The sequence below is a fragment of the Herpailurus yagouaroundi genome, unplaced genomic scaffold, assembly GCF_014898765.1.
Source record: "Herpailurus yagouaroundi ecotype Mexico unplaced genomic scaffold, PumYag 214, whole genome shotgun sequence".
Taxonomy (NCBI): Eukaryota; Metazoa; Chordata; class Mammalia; order Carnivora; family Felidae; genus Herpailurus; species Herpailurus yagouaroundi.
In genome coordinates, this window is record NW_024412445.1 from 4,863,438 (window position 1) to 4,869,437 (window position 6,000).

The window sequence follows — 6,000 nt, forward strand, 5'->3', positions numbered from 1 at the left end:
GACCCGAAGAGAAGACACTCACCGTAGGATTTTTGAAAAACTCGTATTTTGCGTAATTCTTCCTAAATAAAAATTTGCTGTCACTTGCCAGGGTGCTCTCCACCTGGACCACCAGCTCGTGGTCTTCCAGGTATCTTTCTGCAGAGGAAAAACGTACGTGTGAGACGAAACAGGCACAAGCTGGGAGCTGGCTTGATTACCAATTACAAAATCTCGTTAGCGTCCTGTTCCCCTTCCCGAATTGTGAGCAAGGAAGTCCAGGACTAAATGAAGTTTAGATCTCTCTGTGGGGCACCTGGGGGGCTCAGTTGCTTACGCGTCCCACTTCGGCTCAAGTCATGATCTTGCGGTATGGGAGTTCGAGCCCCGCGTCGGGCTCGCTGCTGTCAGCACAGAGCCCGCTTCGGGTCCTCTGTCTCCCTCACTCTCTGCCCCTCCCCCGCTCGAGCTCTCCCTCTCTCTCAAAAATAAACAAACATTTAAAAAAAATACTTAAATCTCTCTTTAATGCACTGCCAGGTGCACAAGAGGTCCTCAGGTAGGTACAGCGTGAGGGGTCAAGTCAGTCCTTACTTTTATATATTTCTTCTCAATTTGGCGTCAGCGAGAGTTGAGAGAGTCAATGAAGACCCTAGTGATGACGTTGCCCTTAAGTTAGGAAATTTCAACCCTCGTAAAGAACATGGACTATAATAACCGGGAGAAAGAACACCCAGAGACCAGGAATGGCAGGAGAGACCGGAGGAGGGTGGGGTAGGGGAGGCACAAAGCAGAAGGGTAGCAATGCTTTCGATGTCATGAAGCTCGGTGGGCAGATACGACGTCGGGTAAGAGCATGCAGGAGGGGACCTACTGCCATCAGTCTGTCTGAACCCACTTCCCTTGAAGGCTGAAGCCCATGCTAACCACATCCCGGAGCTGATCTCAGAGACGAGATTATATTATTAGGATGGGGAGGAAAACACATCATACACAGCGTGCGCCCAGGTGCGTAAGCACACGCGCACGCGCACACACGCACACGCACGTCAGACCGCCTGACTTTGCAGCGTTATCAACCTGGAAAGGTACTTCCTTCGTGGACACTGATTCCACGTGGTGCACAGAGAACCGCACGTGGCACCGTCCCGTCCCGATGGTGGTCACCCCGGCCCCCACGTGTCTCCTAAGACAGGAAACCAACCGTACGAAAATAACGGGACATGTAACAGAGCAAATCCACGGCAGCCTTGAGGCGTGAATCGATGCCACGATGGCAGAGCACGAGATGCTACTAAATGACACAAAAGGGGTACGCGGGTCCTCCAAAGCGCCCTCCTCCTTTCCCATGGTCAGAGCGGAGTCCTGAGAAGAGTCTCCCCTTGCGGGAAGGATGAAGTCTGGCGTCAGAGCGTTTCTGAGTCAAATGTGGAAGAACCTGTCCGTGTACAGGTTCGAGCCCGTGGTAGCTGCCGGAGATGGGCCCACAGGGGCACACTCAGCCTCCACTATGACGTAACAACGCCCGGCTGGAGCGTGCAATCACAACCACTACGTGTACTTTAAAAAAAAAAAGGGATTGGCTCAGATTGGCATCCACTTAAAACGGATTTTTCTGGTACAAAACGAATCATTGACTTCTGTTTCGAAGTTTGGGCGGAAAAAACCATTTCTGTAGTGACAGGGACAAAAGAAACAACCACCCCAAATCGGCTGAAGATAGGTTTACAGAATCGGAATGTTTTACCAGGTAAAATAAGGAAAGAGAGAAAAGCGGGGCCGTGGCTATCTGAGGGAGGACAAGACCGATGCCGAGATCCAAAGCAAAAGCATTTTGTCTGCAGAGTCGTGAAGACGCCCGGGAGGAGCAGTGGGGAGGCAGCAGCTCTAAGGGGCACACGTGCACACACAAACACGTGGACACACACATGCACAGGCTCCTGTCCTCCCCGACAACCTCTTTCTGCCTCCCCGCATCCCACCAGGGCAAGATCCCGGGAAAGCCGCACACAGACTGGGCTGCATCCTCGGTGGCGGGGCCCAGGGCAGCCGGGGTGAGGGGAGAAGAGACCCCGTGTGCACTGAAGGGGACGTGCCTCTCTGGGTCACTCTGGTGCCGCCAGCGGGGCTCGGGCACCCACAGGTGAAAACAAAGGTTTGCCTTCTCCAGCCCACAGGGCGGGCGCCCGGAGCCCTGGGACAGCGGGGGCTAGGAAGACTGCGTGTGATCCCCTTCCCAGAGACCCGAGAGCCGCCCGGCTTCCTCCGTCTGCCGCTGGATGTCCACATGCCAGTGTTCCCAGCTGTCAAAAAGCCACCGCAACAATGTCAGTTCAAACCCCTCTGCTCCAGTTCTGACTTTCACCTTGATTCTAAAAACAGGTGTTTTCAAACCACGTCGGGGGATTCTGTTAACCACACTGCCATCTATAAACTTCATACAATCAGGGGCGCCTGGGTGGCGCAGTCGGTTAAGCGTCCGACTTCAGCCAGGTCACGATCTCGCGGTCCATGAGTTCGAGCCCCGCGTCGGGCTCTGGGCTGATGGCTCGGAGCCTGGAGCCTGTTTCCGATTCTGTGTCTCCCTCTCTCTCTGCCCCTCCCCCGTTCATGCTCTGTCTCTCTCTGTCCCAAAAATAAATAAACGTTGAAAAAAAAAAATAAACTTCATACAATCATAATGGCCTTAAATGAAATTGGGAAGCCAAGTTTCAAGAGAGCGCCCCCACAGGATTTTTTGTTTTTTGTTTTTTTAATGTTTATTTTTGAGAGAGACAGAGAGTGAGTGGAAGAGGGGCAGAGAGAGAGGGAGACCCAGAATCGGAAGCAGGCTCCAGGCTCTGAGCTGTCAGCACAGAGCCCGACACGGGGCTCGAACCCATGAACCGCGAGAGATCATGACCTGAGCCGAAGTCGGAGGCTTAACCGACTGAGCCACTCAGGCGTCCCCACGTCAAAGGATTTTTTGTGCAAATGGAAGAGTCAGACATTCCTCAGAGGAGATTCAAGTCTTTTTCGAATAGTTGACACTAAATCCAGCATCCACACCACCCCCCTACTCCACATGAAAAGTATTTAGAGACCAGGCAACTCAAAAAGGCAGATCCTACTACGGAAGTAAGATGTGCCTTAAGATGTGCCATGGACACGTGACTACTTAGCAGAAGCCTGAGCCTCCCGCCCTGGCTGGTGTCAACATCCTCCTCGATGCCCCGCTTCTGTGCCCACAGCTGGCACAGCCCACCCACCCCAGACAGCAGAGTTGCCTGGGGCTCTGCAGGACTCGGGGGCTGCAAAGTCACTAGGGAGATAACACAGAAAACAGCCCCGATGTCTGGATACGCCCCATAAGACGCCTTCCTTCTACATACGGATTTCAGTGGGGAAAGGACATCATTTTGGTACCTCCGCGGTGTAACCACAAGGAGACAGAGATGGGAAAGATGGGCCCTCGAAGGCCCTTCTGAGCACCGAGGGCTGAAGGTGCCTGTGGATTCTCCTTCGACACCTGTCCCCACATCCAGATGTCAGCGCCCCTGTTGCGGCTGATGCCTCCAAAGGGTGACTGCCACACCTTTCCTGCCTGGCCAGGTACAAGCATGGAGCTGTCAACAGTGCAAAGACAGAGCTCGTGCTTTTTCCTGGAGGGCTTTCACCTGACTCGCGCAACAACAGAAACCCCCAAATCCCTGAAATTCACAGAAGCGGTCTTCTCCTCCCTGTGCGTGCGTAAGGTCCAGGCTCTCCTGGTCGTATCTGTCCTGATGTCCGTGGTCACTCAGGGCCTGGGTGCGAGAGTCCCTCCCAGAGATGCGGTTTACCTGAAGTCACATTCTTAATGCCACAGGGACGCCAAGCTGCCGTTTTGCATGCCCCAGTTCCAGTTTTATAAACTTCCTTTCAAAAATAGTTTGTGGCTCAGTTGGTTAAGCATCTGACTTCAGCTCGGGTCGTGATCTCACAGTTGGAGAGATCAAGCCCCGCATCGGTCTCTCTACTGTCACCACGGAGCCCGCTTCAGGTCGGCCATCTGCCCCCCTCTCTGCCCCTCCCCTGCTCTAATAAATAAACACATAAAAAAATGAATGAGAAATAGTTTACTCGATAATACAGCTGCAGGCTGGCTGTTAAATCTCCCTGCATCCCTTGCATGAGACATCTGGACACCTGCAGCTCACCGGCTCAGGGCAGACGGCCTGGCGGTGCCTTCCAGAACAACTGCCCGGCACCGGCCCCCTCTAGCTGGACTTGGCCGCTGTTGAGTGGCCTTGGTCAGGAACAGTGTTCGCAAGGCTGAGAGCTCTACACAAAATACCGAAGCCACAACACGTCCAACAGGCAGGACTTGTGGGGGGGATGCTAAGACATGAAGAGTTCACATGCAGAGAGGGGCTCGTTGGAGCTGGGAGTCCTGAGACACAGAACGGGCTTCCCCGAGATCACCCATCATGAAGGGCTCTGCCCCCCCACGGTGAGGGCTCCTCCCCAGGTTTTCAAACCGTTACCTTGAGTCCTAAGTGACTTCAGGAACAGACACCGGGGTGTAGGAAAGGCACTGACCTGGCTGTGGTATGAGCGTGGCTCAGAACAGTGAAATCCAGCCAGATCCCTGCTGGGTACCAGCAGGCAGCCACTGCACCTGCTCCCCTACCCCCCCCCCCCCGAGTGTGATGCCCCTGCCAACACTGGGTGGCTGGCCCCGGCTCGGGGGCCACCAAGGGCAGCAGCCACGCACAGGCATTTAGAAAACCACTTTTTCTAGGGGCGCCTGGGAGGCTCAGTGGGTTAAGCGGCCAACTCTCGATTTCAGCTCAGGTCATGATCTCACGGTTCGTGAGTTCGAGACCCGCATCAGGCTCTGTGCGGACAGCCCGGAGCCTGCTTGGGATTCTCTCTCCCTTCCCCCCGTCATTCTCTCTCTCAATACATGATAAGAAAAAAAAGAAAACCACGTTTTCTTTTTAAAAAAATTTTTTTAACATTTATTTATTTTTGAGAGACAGAGCATGAGCAGGGGAGGGGCAGAGAGAGAGGGAGACACGGAATCTGAAACAGGCTCCAGGCTCCGAGCTGTCACCACAGAGCCTGACGCGGGGCTCGAACTCACGAACCATGAAATCATGACCCGAGACGAAGTCGGACGCTCAACCCACTGAGCCACCCAGGCGCTCCAGCTGCTTTTTTAAAAATTTTTTAAAAATATTTATTTTTGAGAGAGAGAGAGAGAGAGAGAGAGAGAGAGAGAGAGAGAGAAACAGTGGGGGAGGGGCAGAGAGAGCAAGGGGGACAGAGGATCCTAAGCAGGCTCTGAGCTGTCAGCACAGAGCTTGATGGGGGGCTCGAACTCACGGACCACAAGACCATGACCTGAGCCGAAGTCAGATGCTTAACTGACTGAGCCACCCAGGCACCCCTACAAATCCTTTCAAATTAAGAGCATTCAGACTTTGGAATGGGCTTTCAACAGTATTCACATTTGGGTCCGACTACACAGACGTGTTTTTAAAGTTAATTCCGTGTGTGTGCGTGTGTGCATGTGGACATACACACTGCAGGGTTCCAAGTACTGTTTACTTGTGTGTCTATAGATGCTTCTGGCGGCCCTATCAGACCCCTGTGGGATCCTTGCATGGATGTCTCACACTGGAGCCTGATGACGGTGTCACCGGCTGCATCGTGTTATCAATCAAGGCACCTGGCGGAAGGAGGCTGCCAGAGATGACAGAGAAAGTTTTAGCTAGTGTCCAAAGTGCACTGAAGATCGGCAGAAATGGGAAAGAAATCAGAGAGCATCCTTATGAGATGCACACTGGGTAGCATGGTGGGGCTAAAACACAGTGACGTAAAACAACGCCAACTCAAATTTACTCAGGATCATCTAGGCTTGGATTGTATAGTGTCATTTCAAAGAACACTATTCATTTACAGGAACATTCCAGATTTAGAAGGTTAAATTTGATTTATTAGAGGTGCCTGGGTGGCTAAGTCGGTTAAGCGCCCGACTCTTTTTTTTTTTTTTTT

The 6,000-nt window shown here is 52.9% G+C and overlaps 1 protein-coding gene across 1 annotated transcript in view; it reads right to left on the minus strand.

Moving 5' to 3' along the window:
- GRB10 (growth factor receptor bound protein 10) overlaps positions 1–6,000 on the minus strand; it is a 39,460-nt gene that overhangs the window by 21,547 nt on the left and 11,913 nt on the right. The window contains exon 2 of the mRNA XM_040455071.1: positions 23–138. The gene's annotated coding sequence lies outside the window, so the exon portion shown is untranslated. The remainder of the gene's footprint in view (positions 1–22; positions 139–6,000) is intronic.